The sequence below is a fragment of the Schistocerca americana genome, chromosome 3 (assembly GCF_021461395.2).
Source record: "Schistocerca americana isolate TAMUIC-IGC-003095 chromosome 3, iqSchAmer2.1, whole genome shotgun sequence".
NCBI classification, from domain to species: domain Eukaryota; kingdom Metazoa; phylum Arthropoda; class Insecta; order Orthoptera; family Acrididae; genus Schistocerca; species Schistocerca americana.
The window spans coordinates 483,148,939-483,172,124 of record NC_060121.1 but is presented as its reverse complement, the minus strand read 5'-3'; the positions used below and the strand labels follow the sequence as shown (position 1 = coordinate 483,172,124).

The following is a 23,186-nucleotide window of genomic DNA, read 5'->3' as shown; positions in this document are numbered from 1 at the left end:
TGTTGTGGTCTCTTTGCAGGACCGCAATAGTCTTATCACTTTCCTAAGCAATTTCTCTATTAGATTCACGCAGTCTGCGAAAGAAAACAGCCACACTGAGAAACAAAGCGTATAAGAAAAAAAATTCATAACCGTTATAAAACAGATCGCAATTGTCGTCAGTAGTTGACGGTAACCAGTGCCTCAGGTAGCAGAGTGACATAGGTGTACAAGACATGTGGACCAGGCTCGTTTTCTGATCGCTTATTGCTGTGGTAATTTTTTTTTCTTTATTGCGATTTCATTCCCCTGCCCACTCTTCAGCCAATTGGCTTTACAAAAATAAAGAAGCCTGATTACATAAAAAGGGGGATAAAGAGGGTACATAAAAAACACAGTAAATGGAAATGATGAGAGTTAAAATATATGCTAAAATGGGGACATGCACTGGGGGACAGTTAAAATGTCGATATGAAGTTGAAAGAACACAGGTGGCAAATTTAAGTGCACTTAAAAATCACTGGAGGCAAACACAATTTAAAAGTCGGCCACAGGATAAAAATCACACAGAGCAAGACACTTAAAAAATCACTGGTAATGGCGAGGCATCATGAAGAATTAAAAAACCGCTGGTAGGGACTTGCCCAGGAACTGGAGGCTGGAGAGGAGGAAAAAAGAGGGGAGGAAGTACCAGTGGGGCGCTGGGGGGGGGGGGGGGAGGAGGAAGAGGAAAGAAAAAGGGGGCAGAAGGCGCACCAAGAGACAGGAGATGGGCAGGGCGGGAGATGAAGAGGGAAGAAAGGCAGGAGAGAGTGTAAAGACACTGAAGGGAAACACAGGAGAGGGAGGGGGGTGCAGGAGGTGGAAGGCCGCTAAGGAGAAGGGAAGGGGAGGAGAGGAAGCTCTGAGGAGAAGGCAAGAAGAAGGTGGGGTTAGAGTTGGTAGGAGGGTTAGATGTCAGGTCGAAGCTCATCGTCTGGGAGGTGTGGGTGCTGGAAGTTTTGTTGGGAAAGGAGGTGGAGGTTGTGGAGATGAAGAGAGGGCGGGACACAATAGTAAAGGTACGGTAATGGCCTGGGGGTGAAGAGGAAGGGGGATACCAGGCGGGGGGTAATAGAATTGGCAGACAATATACAAGGTGTGGATGTGTTCAAGGAAAAGGAGGAGGTGGGGGAAGGGGATGAGCTCATAGAGGATGTGCTTGGGGGACAGAAGGCAGATACGAAAGGTGAGGTGGAGTGCATGAATTTCTAGGATTTGGAGAGCATTATAGAACCTGGAGGGACAGATATCCAAGCCATGCTGGCATGATAAAGGATGGGGTGGATCAAAGATATGTAGGTGTGAAGGATGGTGGAAGTATGCAGTCCCCACATTCGGCTGGACAGGAGTTTCGGGAGGCAGAGCCTGTTGTGGGCTTTGTGTTGGATTGTAAGGAGATGGGAAGTCCAAGTCCAGGTGAGGTAGCGGGTGAGGGTGAGGCCAAGGTGTTTGAGGGTAGGAGTGAGGCAGACAGGACAGCCATAAATGGTTAGGTAGAAGTCATGGAGACAGAAGGAACCGGTGGTGCGGCACATGATGAGTGCATTGTGGTAGCTGTCCTACGGATAACTATGTGTCAGTGACTTTGTTATTCATATACAGGTATAATGTATCAGGAGTTTCCATCCCATTACTGCGAAGTGAAATATACGTCTTCAGTCCTTTAGGAGAAGGAAAAGAAGAATGTTAAGATCAGTACGTACACTATGTGGTCAAAAGTATCCGTACACCCCCAAAAACATACATGTTTCGCATTAGGTGCATTGTGCTGCCACCTACCGGTAGGTACTCCATATCAGTGACCTCATTAGTCACTACACATTGTGAGAGAGCAGAGTTGGGTGCTCTGTGGAACTCACAGACTTCAAATGTGGTCAGGTCGTTTGGGTGTCACTTGTGTCATACGTCTGTATGTGAGACACATCCCTAGGGCCCCTCTTTCAGATGTGATAGTGAAGTGGAAACGTGAAGGGACATATACAGTACAAAAGCGTAGAGACAGACCTCGTCTGTTGACTGGCAGAGACCGCCGACTTTTGAAGAGGTTCGTAATGTGTAATAGGCAGACGCCTCAGTTGGTGTAATGAGCATAAACATTGGACGATTGAACAGTGGACGAATGTTGTGTGGAGTGACGATTCACGGTACACAATGTGGCGACCCGATGGCAGGGTGTGGGTATGGCAAATGCCCTGTGAACGTCAGCTGCCAGCGTGCCAACAGTAAAATTTGGAGGCAGTGGTGTTATGGTGTGGTCGTGTTTTTCACGGAGGGGGCTTGCACCCCTTGTTGTTTTGCGTGGCACTATCACAGCACAGGCCTACATTGATGTTTTAAGCAGCTTCTTGCTTCGCACTGTTGAAGAGCAATTTGGGGATGGCAGTTGCATCTTTCAATACGATCGAGCACCTGTTCATAATGCACGGCCTGTGGCGATGTTGTTATACGACAATAACATCCCTGTAAATGACTAGCCTGCACAGAGTCCTGACCTGAATCCTACAGAATGCCTTTGGTATGTTTTGCAACGCCGACTTCGTGCCAGGCCTCACCGACCGATATTGATACCTCTCCTCTGTGCAGCACTCCGTGCAAAATGGGCTTCCATTCCACAAGAAACCTTTCAGCACCAGACTGAACGTATGAACCTGACTGAACGTATGCCTGTGAGAGTGGAAGCTGTCATCAAGGCTAAGGGTGGGCCAACACCATACTGAATTCCAACATTACCGATGGAGGTCGCCACGAACTTATAAGTAATTTTCAGCCCAGTGTCCGGATACATTTGATCACATAGTATATCTGTCAAATGAGGTGTAGTACATGTTTAATATTTAACTTTCACATAATTTTTATGAGAAGTACTCACGTATTTGATGCCTTCACTGAAAATATATTGAGATTGTCATAAATGATGCTAATCACAGTATACATAGTGAAGTTCAACGAGTTCAGGTTTTGCTTGGAGCAGAGACATATCTTTTTTTTTGCGTGTCGGCTACGAATCCAAACAAGCGCTCAGTGCTACGCTATTGAATACATCATTCTGAGTGCTAATACTCGATGTCTGTTGACGATTACCAACGAGTGCCACAGAGTTTATGGGGGATGTTCTTTCCGTTGCTGAACTCAGCAGATGATCGCTTCAACTGCTCCTTAAAAGAAAGTGTCCATTCTAACGTGATTCCAAGGTGTTTCAGATTCACGTTGTGGTGAACCTTGTCTCCCTCAAAGCAGACATCAATGGCTCTGTGTACCAATCTGCTGGACAGGTGAAACCATGCAACTTCTGTTTCATTTGAGTTTGGTTGTAACCTCCATTTACGTAAACACGGAGTACGAGAAGTACTCGTTATTTACCATTACACACAGAACTGTTGCATTCACTCTAGTAGATTTTTAAACTAAATCAAACTGATACAGAATAAATATGAGAACAGATTTTGTCAACTCCACAAGGTTGTTTGTAATGTGACGGGATATGAATTTTCTTGACGGAAAATGTCGAATTAAAATTCAGCTTATTGTTTGTAGCTAAAAAGGAACAGAGTTCTCACCCGACAAATTTCAGCTGTAGAGAAAATGTTATTTCTGCAAAACGTGGGAAATTCATTGATGCGGCAACTCTCAGTATTCGTTAAACTTTTCTGTCAAATATCTGCATTGTAACAGGTGTATTGATCTATATCAGCGGGCTTATGCATTTAAAATGTGAATGGTAGCAAATGAGACTTTTTGCAAGTAGTTTCAGATAAATTGTTTACATTCCTGAGGGGATGTTGTATAAAAGTGTATTAGGTCCTTAATTGTACCTGAAAAGGTTTAGTAATTGTTATATCCGGTTATTAGTGAATGCAGCAAAACATTATATACTGTCCTCATATTCATCATAGGAATTTTAGACAACTCTAGCATTATGTGTGTGTGTGGGGGGGGGGGGGAGGAAGCGGGGGATATCCCCTGTCAGGACGGGGGATAGCCCGACGAAAACAACGTGAGCGTTATCTGCCCACTATCTGAAGCCACAGATGTTGCTACTACTGCTGTTGCTGATAGTATTGGTAGTGAGACCACGTGATACTAAAGTAATTAACGCCCGTTCAAAGATGATTCATTATGAAACTGATTAACAGGGGTGGTGGCAAGGTGGGGGCTATGGGGCCCCCATAGCCCCTCCACCCCCAATGGAGTATCATATTAAACTGGATAAAATGACTTCAGAAATCAGCGAACATATTACTCCAACAGATTCAATAAGTTTTTATAATTATGTAGAATAAGAGCGGCAAATAGTTTACTATACAAACCAATATTATATATTGGATGTATATTAATCTACGAGTACTACTTACAATAATCAAGAAAGCTAAATATGGCGGGTATGCCTACCAATACATAAATTGCTGACTCCAGACAAAAACTTCGAAATCGCCGGACATCTGGGTCAAATCGTATTATTTTCCCGGGCACACACAATCTGTAGACACGTTTTTACCCTGAACTCCAAAACAGTTACCAAAAACTACTTTAAACAACACCAAAGTTTACCAATTTTTCGGTAAAGGACCCCAACTCTCCGTTTGTTAAGCGATTTTCCATTCCCCCAAACCCCCTCCTCGCCTAAATTCATGCACAGCCCTATCGAGAATTTCAAAGTGACACTGAGTTACTGCATGCATGTTCCATTTATTTCGTCATAGTAATCAGTTTCGTTACATACCATAATACAGGGCCGGCCGGAGTGGCCGGGCGGTTCTAGGCGCTACAGTCTGGAACCGCGCGACCGATACGGCCGCAGGTTCGAATCCTGCCTAGGGCATGGATGTGTGTGATGTCCTTAGGTTTGTTAGGTTTAAGTAGTTCTAAGTTCTAGGGGACTGATGACCACGGCAGTTAAGTCCCATAGTGCTCAGAGCCATTTGAACCATAATACAGGTACGGTAAGGAACAGTTTATAGTGAATTGGAATAATTTTTAGACTGTGCAGTAACTGTGGAAAACAGGTTGCTTGTAGAACACTAGAATGAGCATATCGTGAATACTACGATTATTGAGGATGACATAGGGGGGGAAGGTACATGCATTGAGAGGTGACAGTATTAGTGATTCTGAAAAAAAAAGGTAATATGAATTGTTACTATTAGTTTCCGAGGAAACTATGAAAACAGTGAGGAATAGGACAAATGCTGGTGATAGAAAATGAAACAGTGTCGTATAATACTTTGTTCAGTTAAGTACATTTTGTCACAAAAAATTTCCAAAAAGTCCACGGTCAGTTTGAATGCATTTTACAGCTCTTGTAGACAGCTGCTGTGTTGCTGATATGAGCTCATTCCTACGGTCCTTACTTGAGCACACGCATTAAAATACGACCGAGAAGTTCCTTCTTTGTGTACAGTCTGCACTTGTAGACTTTGCTCTGAAGCCAGCCCTACAAACAGTAATCTAATTGAGTAAGGTCTGGTTACCTCTGCGGCCAAGAAATGACACCACACCGAGTTCTGTGGTCACGTGTCGCATCGAGATTCGGGTGAAACTAACTTCTCGGGTGAATCTAGCTTCTCTTCTCGATATTTTCTATGACAAGCAACACTATGTAGCGTAATGTCGCGTTGGTTGCATTAACGTGTGAGTGCAGGTACAGAAGGAAATGCGACTGACGTTGGTGATTTTCAAATAGCTATACGCCGGATATGTTTAAGAAAAGGTCATATGTTCATTTGGACATTTTGTTCAGATTCACCAATACGATGGTCCCTCAAAGTATGTACGATTCTTCCTGACTCACCCTGCATAACTAGTCTCTCAAGACTGATCTCGAACGATTGATGCTACCGAACGCGTGGGAGAAAGTGATGGTCGATTTGTTTTGGTTTTCCAGTTCTTAATGTCTGCTGCTATCGTCAGCGTCGGGAACGAGCGATATGCCATAATTTTTTGTGTATTAATGATTAAAAATCCTCGTACTCAAATTCACAAAAAAATTTTGTTGTGATTATACAGTTGTATACGAACCATCTTCAGATTTAAAATATAAAATTCTTATGTGCAATTTTATATTTTAAATCGGAAGATGGCTCGTGAATAACTGAAACTAGTAATCGCAATAAAATTTGTTTGCGATCTTGACTTCGAGGATTTTTAATCCTTAATGTAAAAAAAAGTTTCTAGTTCTTCTCGACAATCACGAATTTCATTTAATTTCACTGTAAGGTACATTTAAGTCGGGTTCAAGCGATAAAAATCCAGAATATTTGCATTTGGTCATGACTTTAGCCATATACAGCCCTTCTTCCCTCTCTTTTCCTATTGACTGAGCAGAGATTACAACGTAAAGACTCTAAGCATCAGGACACCTCAACTACATCTTCCTATGCAAGCTAGCGTTAATAACAGAGAAGGGTGGGCCGAAACACTCTTTGCCACAAACCTTTATACAGCTGCAAAAGTAAAAACATGCATGTACGTGCAGAAAATATTTTTCAACAACCTTGGATTAATACATTTTTGTGACATGGCTATCGTGTGGCGTTTGCTCATCTGAGAATGGTACGTTAAATACCACACAGTGAAAAGGAAAAGTAAATATAGCTCATATCTGTGTAACAGAAACACAGTTTGTTAATTTAGGTGCCCATTCACCCAGGGGATGTTGAGTACGAGGATTACCTAAACTTCTAAGTTAGGCAATTCATTGTAACCGAACACGACGTCATTCGGAACGGAAATGAGAATGAAGAGGTTGAAAAAATCAGCCAACCAGTTGCAAACCAAATGTTTATTTAGTCCCTGACCTAGGTTTTCGATATTTATAAAAATATCATCTTCAGAAGGAGTGGTCATTGTTACACCTTCTGAAGAAGATATTTTTAATAATATCGAAACCTAGGTCAAGGGCTAAATAAACCTTTAGTATGCAACTGGTTGGCTGATTTTTTTCAACCTCTTCAAATTTATACAGAGCTGTATCGCAGTCATGTTAAGAGTTTGGAAGTTAGAATGTAATGGGGAGCGAGAACGGTGAATTGGATTTAGTCAAAGTGTGAAAGTGAACCTTCTTCCACTAATATCTGTGCATCGATTAATACAGGACCGATACTTTTCTCCTAATCGAAACTGGGAAACAGCAAAATAATCTTAGAAGATTGCGTGTATTTATCAGTGGAAACTACGGGGCTCGTTGCCAAAATTGCTATGGCACGAATTCAGATCCACGTCCGGCAATCCGTATTTAGTTTATCCGTGGTTAACTTTAATTATTTAAGGCGAATCTTTGTCGAGATCGAATTTGCGCTCCATCGCCAATGATATCACCGACACCGTAACATTGGTTTCCTGTTCTTCTTTTTGGAGACTGGGTCCATTTGTAGCCTTTGTTTGAACACAACGGTTGCGTACGTCAGAGACCTGTTTCTATACACATGGCTCGTAGGTTGTTCATTGTTGACGGACATCGTGCCACACATCCATCCAACACCACCTCGTAAATGAGTGCCTCACGGCACGTCAGCTACCTTACTCATACAATTCGGGAAGTACAAAAGGTTCTCTTTGTTCCTGTGCTGACATTAAGCCTTCTGGCAGACTGCCGGTGGTGGTGACACTAAATGCTGATGAATGTGTGAGTCATCTTCTCATCGCGCTGCCAAGCGGAACATGCTGGTCTAGGTTCTCCATTCACTGATAATTACTTTTGTAACCATAATATCATACATTAAGTTATACAAGTTCAGTTGTTACCACTGGGCAACATCAGCCATACATAAAGTGAGCTTGACAGTTACAGTTTACTGACTGGTGGTAGGAGATGAGTGACGCTGGTCAACAGAATTTTTATTGCAAACAGTGTGGAGGTAGAAATTAATTATGAAACAGTCTAGACCGCAAGGCATGTTCTTAAAAGGCGAGCGGTTTTGATCATCACATGATCATCTTCAGACATTGAAACATATTGATCAACAATTGTTGTATATGGAGCAGGAAACGCTCGGTGATGATAGTCAACTGCAGCTGACTATCGTAATTCAGCGGATCCTGTTCCATGCACAGCCTTTGTCCATCGATATGATTGAGGTCTGAAGATGATCACGTGATGGTCGAAACCGGTCACCTTTTAATAAACGTAGCTTGCTTGCTGTCTAGACTGTTTTATAATTAATTTCAAATACTACGTTGTGGTCGCTGATGTTGTCCAACAGTGTCTTCAAAAATAATGTGAATGGATGCTCATTTCGAAAATAAAATGATGCTTTGGCTATCAGGTCAGTTTTTCTTGTGATACACTACCATCTACCCACCGAAAAGGCGGAATATCGGTTATTTTTCTGTGTCGTAAATTAAATATTCTCCATATTTAAAAGTTGAAAATAATCGAAACATTTGCAAGGAATAACAAAGCATGACCCTCAGTTCAGAAAAATAGGTTCAAATGGCTCTGAGCACTATGGGACTTCACATCTATGGTCATCAGTCCTCTAGAATCTAGAACTACTTAAAGCTAACTAACCTAAGGACAGCACACAACACCCAGTCATCACTAGGCAGAGAAAATCCCTGACCCCGCCGGGAATCGAACCCGAGACAGAAATATAGCTCCATGAAATGAACACGATTTGGAAGCACTGCCCATGTGTCATCCTGGACCAGACAGAACCGCATAGTGTTTATTGTAACTAGCATCTCAACATGGAATGTTCTGACAATTGTTGGGAGTTCTCACTTGTCCTAGCAGGGAAAGAACTGGGTTCCTCACATATGCTGTTCGTCACGTGTACTTTGCTATTCCCATCATTTAAAGGAAAACAGCGACACAATGGACTATTATTTTTGTCATACAAAAAAGAATGAATAACCTCCAAAACACGGAAAACATTGATAACATAGCAAAACACTAATGTATCATCTGCTAGCAAGCCGGCATGTCACAATTAAGAATTGCCGATACCAGTGCCTCCTGAGAATGTGACATTGAGTGAAGACGAAGACGCAGGAGGGAAAATGCATGCTGGCCTAACATTTCAAGGCCGCCGTGGATCAAATGAGCCACACTTTTGTCTCCTTCAGCGATGTTGTTCGTCTTTAAAATTTGTCGTAACAAAAAACTGAGCTATCATCTTCACGATTGAAATGATGATATCTCTTCTTCTTCGCTATACGAAGTTGAGTGTTAATCGTGAACACCACACGGTTTTTTCTGAGTATGTCTCCAAGGAAGATGTCATCGAGTCCGTTATGGAGACTACTGGCCACGATTTCAGTGTCAGTGAGTGCCGACTGTCAATGAAAGATAGTTTAGGAGCAGTACTTCTTCACAGTTCGAACAATATTCTTCTTTGTCAAATGTTCATGCAGTTAATCTAGAGGAACGAATCGAACTTTCAATTGCTACACAACTTACACAAATTGAAAAGTGCAAATGGCGTATATATGGAGACCTCAGGTAACTGCAGTTATTCTCGGCATGTAGCTCGGGTACATAAAGCACTACCGCTTTCTGTGCGAGTGAAACAGCAAGACGGAAAAAACGGTTTTCTGTGAAAAGAGGCTCACTCGCAATGAACTGCAGCTTGGACAGAAGAATGTGATCAAAATTCCTCATGTTGATCCTAAAAATGTGTATCTCCGTCCGATGCATATAAATGCGGTCTCCTCAATAACGTGAAAGCAGTGGACGAGGTTTTACTCTGATTATTCTGCTTGCGAGAGCAGATCTCAAGGGTCAGTGGAGCAAAAATAACAGAAGGAATATTTGCAGGATCACAGATTAGGGAATTAGTGTCTGATGAATATTTCCTTAATTTGTGGAGTGAAGTTAAACTAATGGAATGGTTGTTCTCGATGTTCGCCACTAACGGCGCCAAGCTTATCCGGAACTGTTCAAGCAACGTGGCAGTCGGAGTAGATTCGTATGTCTCACGGTAGAGCGTCACCTAACCTGGTGAAAGATTCAACGCATAAGTTAATCACCAAGTGAATGCCTTACTCTCTGCTCCGCACTTCATAGTGTTTTGCACAATATGAATCTTCTTGCAGGTCATTACTGCCTAAATAAAAATTATAACTAAGACAAATAAGTTTTATGTGCTGGTATTTTATGTTGCATTGCTTCATAAAAAGGTTGTTGCCGAGGATTTTACGTGACAGATTTCAAAGACATGTGCCATAGAGATATACGGTCACGAAAGTTGATCAACCCGAAATAAATTACAGTGGTAAAAAAATCTTTTTTTCACTTAAGAGAACAGTATGCATCGTTTAAGGCAGATAATTTGTCCCTAAATGCATATCTGTTTTCAGTGGCTCTGAGCACTATGGGACTTAACATCTGTGGTCATCAGTCCCCTAGAACTTAGAACTACTTAAACCTAACCAACCTAAGGACATCACACACATCCATGCCCGAGGCAGGATTCGAACCTGCGACCGTAGCAGTCGCGCGGTTCCGGACTGAGCGCCTAGAACCGCGAGACCACCGCGGCCGGCTGTTTTCAGTATTTCTGTACTTATTTCAGATGCAATGGAATAAAAGTTCTTGTTAATGCTTGTCGAAGCTTGTTTATTATGTTATCAGGGCTACTACAAATGATTCACTCGTTTTCAAAGCGTTGACACGGGAGCTATAACAGAATTTCCAGAACTGATATTGAATTGTTTACCCGTGTTTGGTACTGCTTATAGTGTTTGTTGTGTATAGTAAAGTATAGTTTATTTTAACTATAATGTAACATTTAATATCTAACATCCAGCACAGAGAAGTTATGACGTCGTTATTGGGTCGTCATTTTTTATCTCTGACACGCTACGGCGGAAGGTTACACCCATTCACAGCAGAAAGTGTTTATTAATGAAATGTGAAACGCTTAACTGCTGCGAAAGGCAAAGCCAAGAAATTTAGCTGATCAGAGATGCAAAATGCCAGGAAGCAGGGATACACTTCACCTACGTCCAGGACCAGCTTTTGAGACAAGGGACTGTATACAAGAAGACTGCACAAAATAAGTGTGCTATGCCTTTTGTGTACAGTTTATCTTTGGTGCGAAATGAAAACAGAGGTAGAGCTTCACAATTGCCATGTTATTTCTTAGTTAATCTTTGAATCCAAAGACATTGACATTGTTAATATGCTTTCATATGGTTTAGTAGGTAAAGTGTAAACAATATGTCAGCGCTAGGTTAAAAGGCCTGTTGTGGAGCTCGCTGTTTCCCCTAACTCCGCCGCAGTGACGTTGTCGGTTTCTGACACCGTAAGTGAATGTTCAGAAGCTATATACGTTGCACAGTAATTGTGAGATTTTTGATACGTCAGGATACTTAACGTATGGGAAGAGAACTCTTTGACCTTCTTGTTGATAAAGGAAACTTCTACTGGACATAGTTTACATGTTACTGCCTTCCATTTCAATCGGAGCAAAGAAAGACCTTGTGTTTATATTGCAACAGGTATGACAGCACCGTAAATTTCTCTTAAAACCTGTCGTCCATTGATTCCAAATGCCTTCTTTGTTAGTTTAAACTTACTGCCATCACAGAGCTCTCTCTGGACCAAATGTGCTAAAATGAAACAAGTTAACAAGTACGAGATATTCTAAGGGCAAAATGACTTACTTATGTTTTGGCAGGCTTTGTCTACTATCCACTAATCTTGCGTTGGTGTGTACACATTCATTAACATTAAAGGTAAAGCAAATTGGTTGGAAGTAGTCTAGTAGTCCTTAACGCATAAAGGCAAGGTGAAAAAAACCGAACTCTAACTAAATAAATGCTGCATACAATCACACTCTCTGAGAGCGGGGTCGCTTGCGTTTTATCTATGGGCACAACATTCCCTTTAAACAATCCATTTCAAACAAATTGACTACTGAAAACTGTTTGTGAATAGTATCCTCAAGTGAGCAAGCACTCAACGTCCTACACTCCATACATATTGTTCTGAGATAGTAGCCTGACGATATTGAGACACGTTCAGCGTATGGCGAGATGCATTCCAAATTCCAAAATATGTGAACCTACACATCTGCTGGATATTGCAAAAAACGTACTAACTTAATTGATAATTTTTTATGCTTTGCACAATTAGGACAAGCAGAGGGATACTGCAATTCACTTGTATTATCTAAACGATATGTAACTGATGCTGGAATCAAAGATAGAATGCTACAGTCGTTAATTAATTGTCATTTGGAATAGCAATGAACTGAATTATTCTCCGTTGCCGAGGTCACTAACGCACCAAATCCAGTGGTGTTTGACACGTAATTAACTGGTTCGATTCGTAGAGGAAAATTTCATTGCCAATGATTTGCCTACAAAGGCAGTAAAGCATCTCGGCATAAAGTTCTTGATGACTCCACTAATTTCGTGGTTTAAATGCTAACTCTCTCACAGTCCCTCGTAGCGTGAGGGTGTATGTCTACAGTATTCGATCCTAACATTCTCAGTTGGGAACTTCTCTGTCACAATCTCAGCAAGCCAGGTAATTTGGCTGCAAAATATGTTTTACAACAGCCCGTCCTGCTGCCTTGAGTTGAGAATGAAAGAAGGAACTATTAAGCTCGAGTACTCCTTTGGTGCTAATTGAGAGTGATGGTATGTGAGGGCAATTTTCAGGCTGGTGGCTCTCTTTTTTATCAATGTAGACAATACAAAATCCTCGTTCTCAGCCGAGAACGCTGGCATACCGGATAACCATCCTTGACTTTCTCGATAACGTACAGGGGGTGGACGAACATACGGAAACACCACAAACACAACACTTTACCATGCCTATTATGGTGCAGGCATTCAAAACAGCTTGCATTCGTCCCGGAAAGGATACATACGAGTCATGTACGGTTTTAAAGAAAATCTTATACCGTTCTTTCCGCAAAGTAGTAGCAAGTTTAGTTAACGTTGATCAAGACGGATAGCGATCACGCGCCCTTCTCTCCAAAGTAAGCCACAAAGCCTCATTAATACTGAGATCAACAAGTGATGGACGACGCGAGCCTTGCGAACAGAGGCCCTGTGTCCTTGGAACAATGGATCACTACTGGGTAACAAACACTGTACCATGGGATTGCCCTGATCGGCTGAAATAAACCTTGGCAGTTGTACGACCTTGTAGAGTAACCATGCAGCCATGGGAAACCACGATGTGGGCGCCCGAATCATCACTGAACCCTCGCCACGTTTTACTCTAAGTTGGAAGTTCGAAATTGTGTGAAACTAGATTCATTCTGCCAAATTACTTTCTTTCGTTGCTCCATAGTCCAGGTTTTATGGCTTCCGTACCACGTTTTCCTGTTAAGGGTATTAGCATCACTGATGAATGGTTTTGGACATCCATCTCGCCCTACATATCCCTGCTTGCGCTAGTACGGCATTCAGTTCTGAAGTGATTTTTGCAGCTGACGATCCCTTATCTTTCGTCCCAGTCCTCTTCAATGATCGTCTGCCACGATCATTCAACACACCCTTTCGTCCACATTGTGACATAGCGGATGATGTTGTTCTGTTTTCCCTATATGCGGTTTAAATCTTCGATATGGTGCCTACTGAAACACCAAACACTTCAGCTCCCTTGTTATGGAAGCACCTGCCATGCGAGCACCAACAATTTTCCCACGTTGGAATTCACTTAACTCTGACATAATGCCCTCACAAGGACACAGAACACTGTTCTGACCACAACTGACACTTGTAACGTGATGAGGACTTCGCACAGGTGGCGTTTGTGGTCAAAAACAACAGCACAACCTGCAGGCATGGCTAGCATCTGCATTTACATTCGAGCTTACATTTCTCATGGTATTTTCATATTTTTGTCCAACTCCTGTATGTAAAAATACTGTATGTATCGATATGGTATTGGCGTAGGGGTTTGGTAACGGAAACGTTGCTGGCCTTGTAGGTAATACTATAGACGATTTCCTAACGCGGAGTATCTGTTCAAGAGTTTTTCGTCGCGCTTTCACTGAGCTTCGTGGGACTAGTGCAGTGCCCAGCAGTCATATTTAATTTTAACGTACGAATGAACGGAGTGTATCGATGAAGAATAAGACATTTTTCAGTTGATAAAACGTAATCCTTCAACAGGCACACTGGTGTTCCACATGCAAGAATGTGGCGATCATAACGTACGCACGGCCTCTATCCTTATCATTTACAGCAGATTCAACACCACCGAGAACAGGTGAAGGTAGACGACTGGAATTTATTCGTTGGCTAACTGCAGATAATAGCCTAGTTCCATTAATACTGTGGCCGGCCGCGGTGGTCTTGCGGTTCTAGGCGCTGCAGTCCGGAACCGCTGGACTGCTACGGTCGCAGGTTCGAATCCTGCCTCGGGCATGGATGTGTGTGATGTCCTTAGGTTAGTTAGGTTTAAGTAGTTCTAAGTTCTAGAGGACTGATGACCTAAGATGTTAAGTCCCATAGTGCTCAGAGCCATTTGAACCATTAATACTGTTTTGTACTGAAGTCACTTTCACTCAAGACAGTAGGAGTAATACTCGGTGGTCCGATGTAAACACACATACCTTTGTGGTGACACATTTTTAAAGAATGTTTCTCTGTGAATGTGTGGTGTGATATGACAGACAATGCTGATTTGAATTCTTGTATTACCACATATTCTTACAGGGCACAGTGATCTCGACTTTCTCGAAAATATGGTTGCAGCATTACTGGAAGAGGTTCCTCTAGCTACAGGCATGGGTCTATTCTTCCAACATGACGAGGCTTCTGCACATTCCAGTCTTCAGCTGATACACTGTCTAAACTTAACATTCCTCAGAAGAGGGATCGTTAGAAATGGTTACGTTTCTTGCCCACCAGGTTCCCCGGACCTTACGCATTATAGTTTTTACCTGTGATGGTAGTTGAAAAGCAAAGGCTACACATAAAAAGTAGACACAAAAATTGGTTTGATTGTTCGAATTATGAATAGTGCAGCTGTCGTGGAAGTACGCCAATATGACCTCAGAAGAGATACACTTGGTATTTCCAAGAGAAACAGAAAGTGCACTAAAGTCAGATGTGGAATTTGTGAAAATCAACTTTTGCATTAATCATTTGCAGTCGCTTAACACCTTCAGTAAGTATTTGTTTGGGTCACATTATAACAGCAGTATCTTTATAATCGTTAAAAACTGGACAAGCGATATGTGGAATATTTTATCCAATTAATCTACCACCTCCAGAAATATTCAGTAATCCTGAGAGAGCCTACATAGCTGGAAAGGGGAGAACAGGTGGTGGCGTACAGTTCTTGATCACTAGATTTTTGCGCCAGTGTCTTGAATTAAATTAATAATTTCTTCGCTGTGTTCAATGTGTGAGGGCAATCCCTCTTAGAAGTGGATGTCATACTTGTCGGCCCCTGGTGCTGTTTGTCACGAATGAGTGCGGGCACTGGCTTCACGTTTCCCCTCGTCACCGACAGCACAAACACGATACTATAACTCTACAAGCATTGACCATCGTCACCTACAACTAATAGATACGCTAAGACGTAACTCTCACACTACGCGAAGGAAAATGCCAATGTGCGAGAAGAATTAACGCTTCTACAATGAGACAGATTCGAAATTTTCGATTCAACAATGACCACGACAAAGTAAACACAGCTGTAAACAATCAACTTCACTTAACCGTCATATTTCACGCACGAAAGTAAAATCTCGCGAAGAAAATACCCAGAAAGGAAATACAGACTTTCTAAATAGATACTACCTTTAGAACTTGCAATAACTTGGTTTGCTAGATGCCTATCCGTGTTTTGCGATAATTTTGCGTCAGCGTCTGGGAACATAAAATTCCGGCCATAGACAGAAGCTTCAGTTTGTTTTAAAAATGACATTTTGATAAGGAATTGAAGTAGAGTTGCTAGAATAATGTTTTTAATACAGCAAAATCTCTATCGCGTTACAGCTCCGATAACGCACGTTTCGCTGCTCTCTAATATTCAATACAGTGTCTTCACAAAGTGAAGTGATCAGTCAGAGGTTATAACATCCATAAATGTCTCAATTTCTCACTTTCTTAACCAAAACTGTATTCTTTAAAAAATGAAGTCTGCAGAGCACCGGATATACAAGACTTATCTTGTTTTACTTTCTGTGCACATTATACATTACTCAAGCCTTGTGATGAGAAAAACACGATTTTTATTTGACACGAGTGAGGTACAAGTACCACCCGGCCAAAGCTGTTCTAGGTTTTCAATGGTTCCTCTGAGTCGCTTTAGTCTAATTTCGAAATATTCCTTTTGGGAAGATTGTGCCGAATTGCCTATCCCATTCTTGGACTGAGTTAGTGCTTCGCCTCTAAGGATCTTGAGGGTTTCAATATCACTGGATTCTTGTGTGGTCAACGAAGCTCAGCAACAGGTCTTGCGAGCCGGTCCTGTATGATAGGGTAAATACCGGCATTAGCGCCTGAACTTATGTTTAAGCCGGAAAAGAGTAACCACTATGGCCGTTTATCTTTTCGCATCTTCTCTGCTTCCACTTGACACTCCAACAACACAGTCTCAAACTCGACGGATGTACGTCTCGGGACATTGCTTGAACTGATTCACAACACTCCTCACTTCGCTTCTACAGAGGCAGGCTGATGGCGCACGGAGGATTACGCGGCCAGCCGTCAGCTCAAACGCTTATCTTACCTTGGCTGTTTCTACCGAGTGGTTGCTAATGACAGCTGGGTTGCTGCTGGGTACTGCTGGTTCAGACTTTCTGTCAGGGGAGCCGTACGCACGGACGGGCTAGCTTGCTTGTCGTTGCACCGTTAACGCGCGCTCTGCGCCATGCTTCCCTTAGCACTGACGCCTGCGGCCGCCTCACGGCGTTCAGCTTTTCCAGATTTAGAACGCCACGCCGAGTGTGTGTTGCTCTCTCGCTCTCTCTATCCCCATCTCGCTCCTCAACACACACACACGCGCGCGTGTGCGCACATATACACATTCACTCACACGCGCGCATGATGGCCCAAAGGGCTGGCGAACGGAACTAGCGAGGTGGGAGGGGGCGGGGGGAGGTGTCTTCAGGCGAGGGAAATATACTCACTTATTGCCCGTCGTGTTCTGACGCCAAGAAAAAACTATTCATAAAATTAGATCGGCGGCGCGCGCACGTGGCGGTTCGCTCCCAACCAATACCAGAACGCGACCCGCTTGCTCTGGATATCGCTCGGCTCTGCTGCACTGACGGGATGCGGCGTGTGACCCATTTACAGCCACACTTGTTGGGCAAGGTCCGGCACCGAACGTTGTCCTAAGCATGGTCACACACGCACTCACGTACACACGCACACGCACGCACGCACGCACACACACACACACACACACACACACACACACACACGCACACACACACACGTCACACTGCCACCACCATCACCACCACCACCACAAGCCGCAGCAGCAGGTGGTGGCTTATAGATAGTTAACTTAGGCTCATTGCTCTGATTCCTTCCCACTGTTTTTATGGATGAAGCTCGGGCCCAGGCATAGAAATTTGGCGTTCTGTGCTTTTCTCTTGTGACCGAGCGACGTTGAACTGTTAAACTTGAGCACCCTGTTCGGGAGAGTTCAGAACCATAGCGTTTTAGGTTTGCGATCTTTCCATAAATCACTTCTAGTTAATGGTGGTACTGTGTCTACAACAAGACAGCGAGCGTAGTGGCGCATCTGAGAAGTACGACCATCCAGAAAACGTTAAATAACTTTTTAAAGTCCAGTTTTTCACAAAACGAGTTTCCAGTGCTGTTGCGTTCTCTGTACTCTCTTGCATATTCCTAGACTTGATACGGGTGCCAAACCGTGTAGAAAATCTTTCAAACATGCATTAGTAGATGGCGCATGGTCTTTGGGCCACACTGCGCTTCCTTTTGCAGATCAAAATTTAAAAATATGACAAGTGGTCTTTGTTGACTGCAACTCCACTTGTTAGAAATGTATTGCTGTGTTTGTGTACTTGCATTATCACAAATAAAACGTATTGTGTCAGTATCAATAGCACTTGGAAAATAAACTTTCTTCGCGTTGTTTTGTCGAAAACGGATATTTTTGAGACCGTGGCTTTGTAAAAAACACAAGGTGATTCTTGGAAAGAAGAAAACATCAGCCTTTTTTTTTTCTTTTTTTTTTTTTGCTCTGTATTTTCACAAACAGGGTCGCTACCGGCTGTTCGCTTTTATATCACATTCTTTGTTGTTTACATTAGGCGTTGGAAAACAAAGCAAACAATTATAGCAAACAACAATAGATGTAATATAAACTTGAACAGCTTTTGAAGATGAAACAGTCGGTTCGAAACCGACAACGACACTGTTGGCATTTAGCAGTAGATGTTTGCTGTTTTCTTCTTTGGAAGAATCAGCTTGTGGTCCCTAGAACTAGCTAGTTTCCTGACTTGGAATGTTTTTAATAAAGTACATATTTTGTGATGTGTTTCATTTTTGCGGTGATGCGATGAGCTGCACAGTTTTGTGGTCTCAGAATATCTTCTCAGTTTTTCGGATACATATGAGTTATGTACAAAAAGAGATACATTGTTTTTATTATTCACCTAACAAATGTCAGAATTGGCACTTAGAATATTTTCTGTTTCCACTTTTCAGATGATGTATCTTTAATCATTTGAAGTATTGGTAAGTATGTGGAAGTATAGGAATAATCTGTTCCGTCATAAGTTTATTTCTTTAATATTAAAACATGGTTCTGATTGAAAATAAACAGCTAGAGGAAAGAGCGTGTGGATTTACTCGCCTAGAGTGATTAATAGTTCTTGATAACGGAGATTTAAAAAAATACTTTTGCAGCATTTCGTGTGAAGTGTGAAATAGTGACTTAGTCGTGAATGTCCAAACATCTGGCTGTTGATAACTAGTCGGTTTCATGGTTTCTAGTCGCTTAATAAGACTTTTAACTCGGGTAATTCATTGTGTACAAGAGAATTTCTTAACTGGAAGGCGATTCTGTTCTAACGTTGAAGTGAAAGTATTTCCCCCAGCCTGTAAATTCATTCACCCCACGTGTCCCGTAGATCCCATCAAGATGGAGAGTTTTCAGAAATGTAGAACGTGGATGTATACATTAATGTGAGATAAGGACATCACAGAACTCACTGTATTGACGATAAACTATCACTATACTGTGCTGTTTGAGACTTTCACGACTTAATAAATCGTGAAAGTCCCAAACAGCACAATATAGTGATACTGCGTCGTTGGTTACTGGCGTCGCGTCGGATAATGTTGTGAAGCACCTCAAGATGACGAGCGCCTGTCTCGTCGCGTGCAGTTCCACAGCATTATCTGACGCGACGCCTATGAACCAATGAAGCTATCACTATACTGTTTAATGCTGTTCACTCATATGTCATCTAAATTCAATCGAGTAAATTAATACGAAAGCTGCTACTGCGAAAGAAGAACCTGCTATCCCGTCAGTTTTTTGTATAGCTGCTGTTTATCTGCTATTAGTAGCTTAATATATACTGTGGTTGTATAATTTTGTTCACCCATCGGAAGACGGTAAGGGAAAACTACTAACTATATAGTCCATTTGCAGTTAATCAATAAGGTGTCTGGATGGTTATAATAAATCTTTCGCTACTTGAGCCATTGTAGAGGGAAAGCTATTTACCATATGGGTAACCAAATTTATAAGAATGATGTTCAGACCATGCGCTGCAGGATCTGCGTTGTATGCATTACAGTTGTGGAGAGTCAACATGGATCCGGAAAAGGTGAGCAGCGCTTTACTGGTAAAGCTGTTTTCAAATCAACAGCAATATTGTTACTGCTGTTAGCCAGTATCGACGCATTAAAGGAATACGGACACGTCCTCTTTCCACACAAGGGTTGAAGAAAATAATTCAGAAATTCGAATTAACTGGCGATTTGGTAACTGCACCTGCGAAAGACCGACGGCCTAATTGCGCCACAAATTGTTGAATACGGTACTTTTGCCACGGGCGAGAATGCTGGACAGAGTGTGCGATCTTAAAGCAGTGCACGAGCTGAACATTCCATGGTCCTCCGTCACAAAAATACTGCGACAATTATAAATGGTATTTTTAGTGCATTTCTTGACTGTCGTGGATCCAGATGGTCGTCACCTTCAGCAACGTTTGTAACCTAAAACGTAAACATTGTACGCAGTTAACAAATATTACCCTCTTATGTAGAAATTAAAATGTGCTTATTTCAATGGTTTATTTGTTATTTCTCTCCCGAATGCGCTTTCCAGAACGTTTCACTGTCCTACGATGACTCATCTGTCATTAGAATGCTCTCAAGTAGTGAAAGTTTAATTGTAACCACCCTGTACTACGGCCACTGCAAAAACATGCGTTATTACTGCCAGCAACATGAAAATGAGAATTTGAATGTTCAGTAACGATAGTGGTAAAAAGTTTTTAAGATACTTTATTACTACTTGCAGTGAGCTCCACATTATCTTAAGCCGTAGTCCAGAGCGGAGTTGCTCCAAGTCATGCATACCTGAGAGCGCTCCGCCCAGACACTTAGCCCGGCATTGTTTCGCGCCCACTGCTGGCTGGCTCTTCACACCTGAGAGGCGTCCAAGAAAACTCGGCACACTCACTGTACATGCCTGTTCGATCCGTCTCGAAACGGAAACAGCTCACACTGAATCGTAGTGGTTCGTAATACCTTGAGAGAGACATGACACGAATGCTCGCTTTTACCCTCGATACCGACGGAGAACGCCGTTTAGGGTTCGGTATGATAAGAAGAAAAAATGATATATATATGCATATATATATATATATATATATATATATATATATATATATATATACAGACTGAAGCGACGAAGGAAAATTTGTACCAAGATCTGGACTGGAGTCCGGGTCTCCGGCACACTAGGTAAGTGCGCTAATTACTACGCTATTTTGGCACAGTGGCTTTGGACAACAGCACGTACTACCCTAGTACGCTTCCCTCCGTAGTCCAAGTTCCCATTCATGCCTCAGCCCATTTTGTATATATGCAGACTGAAGTGACAAATGAAAGTCTGTACCAAGGCCGGGATTCGAACCCAGAGCTTCTGCTCACTAAGTAGAAGCGCTAACCACAACATTCTGGCATAGCGGCTTTGCACAACTACGCCAACTACCCTAGCACGCCTCCCTGCTCAATCCAAATTCCCATTCACGCCTCAGCCAACTTGGTATACCCCATAAACTCGAACAGCATTACAGACATTCTCCAACTGTATTGGAATAGCGCCTCAGTGTCGAACGAAATGGGGGATCCTGCATAGGTACTTTAATCAAAGGAAACTTTATTGTTCCAGACACCTTTTGAACTCTCAAACATCTATGACGTATTTGTGCAACCTGAAGCGATGAATGAGGCGTGAAAGACAATCTGGATTGAGGAGGGAGGCATGTTACGGTAGTCCGTGCAGTTGTGTAATAGCACTGTGCCAGGTTGCCGTACTGGTTAGCGTATCTGCCTCGTGGCTTTGCGATCTGGGTGCGAATCCCGGCCTGGGTACAAATATTCATTCGTCAATTCAGTCTGGATTTATACATAATAAATGTTTGAGACTTGAAAAAGTCTCTGAAACTATATAGCTTCATTTGTAGGAGAAAATATTTTGAGGCATAGTTCATTCCCATTTTCTTAATCATCACCACACATAGATTTTTTCCTCTAGTTCTATTGGATGTTTATTAAATTCATTTTTAGATGCGAACATTGTGCTTAAGATAAATAAATACGAAATGGGGAAAACGAACCAAAATTTTGGTACAAGCTTAAATTCACTTTAAAAAGGAAGAAGAGATAAAAAATGAGATACCTTGGAATAAAGCAAGAAGAAAGAGTGTCGTTAATGCTAAGGTAATTTCACTTACACTGTACTGTGCCAAGTATATATCATCTGTATGCAATTACTCTTCAGTCGCTTCGATCTGTGATAATGGCTGACTTTCACATAAGAAGGTACTAAAAGAATAGCATGTCTCGTGTTAGTTACTTAGTGCTATTCATTTTGAATAAACTATTGGACGGAGAATCCAATATTTTGTAGATATGCGATTGAGACATATTTAAAAAAATCATTTGACTGCACAGTAAAAGCATTACTTTGCAGCAAAAAAGATGATCATTAGTTGTACCAGAAACGTACAGGCGAAACACGAAACCCAACGCTAAGGGATGAGCTTCAGAAGTGCCATAGCTTCGGAAGTTCCATTCATTTTCTGTAATATCCTCGTAGAAGGCAGTAGGTGAACATTTATTCTCAAAAATCTAAGAAATACGATGCTACTTAAAAAATATTCCCTCCATAAATGAAATGGAATCGAAATTGCGAATATGGACAACTATCAGCTGTATAACGGAATGACGACAGCAAAAATTTGCGCCGGAGCGGGACTCGAACCCGGATTTCCTCCTCATGGCGAGCGGTCACCTTACAATTTTTTTTCTTTTTTTTTTTTTGTTAGGTAATGTTCGTTGCGTTTGGTCTGGGCGGACGTCGTAGGACTCCCGTTTAAGTTGATCGTTGATTCCCCTACTCAGTTACTCAGTTTTTTTTTTATTACAGAGGGCCAGCGAGTCTCTGACCGAACACGCTGAGCTACCGTGCCGGCAACCATCTGACTATGCGAGCACGGCTGACAGCCAGATGCATACTTCCGTATGTCATCAACTATGAGTCTACACACTACTCATATTTCTGCACAGACGATACACTTTACTTGAAAGTCGCTTGCCCGGTGTCGGCGGATAAATACGATATTGCAGTGTCTGTGTTATTGCGAATTACGGTGCAACGTTCCTTTGAACATGCATGCATGTCCAAAGGAACATACATCCTAATTCTGAATTACACAAGCGCTGCAATATCGATTCCATTTATGGTCCATTGGTAGATAGAAGACTAAGTGGATCGAATTGTATACATTTCGCATAGACCAAGGGCGAAGAACAAGTATAGATGATATTCGGTTGTAATAAAAAGTATGGCAAGTTGAAGATTCATTGCGACTGGGTCATGGTGTGGTTGGTATTATGAGGTACTAAATACTAAAGAAGTGATGCAGAAAACTCAGTGTGGAAATGAAAGTAATTTCAGAATTTTCAATATTAATTTTCTCTGGAGCCTTAAACTGTCTTAAAGAAAGAGAGATGGCACGAATAAGGCG

The 23,186-nt window shown here is 42.1% G+C and overlaps 1 protein-coding gene across 4 annotated transcripts in view; it reads right to left on the bottom strand.

Annotated features, from left to right (window-relative positions):
* The window catches only part of LOC124605816 (RING finger protein nhl-1), a 286,175-nt gene that overhangs the window by 91,968 nt on the left and 171,021 nt on the right, over positions 1-23,186 (bottom strand). The window contains exon 1 of one of the 4 annotated variants that reach the window (XM_047137731.1): positions 16,667-16,834. The exons of the other annotated variants lie outside the window; for them this stretch is intronic. The gene's annotated coding sequence lies outside the window, so the exon portion shown is untranslated. Of the gene's footprint in view, positions 1-16,666; positions 16,835-23,186 lie in introns of those variants that run through there. 4 annotated transcript variants of the gene reach the window in all.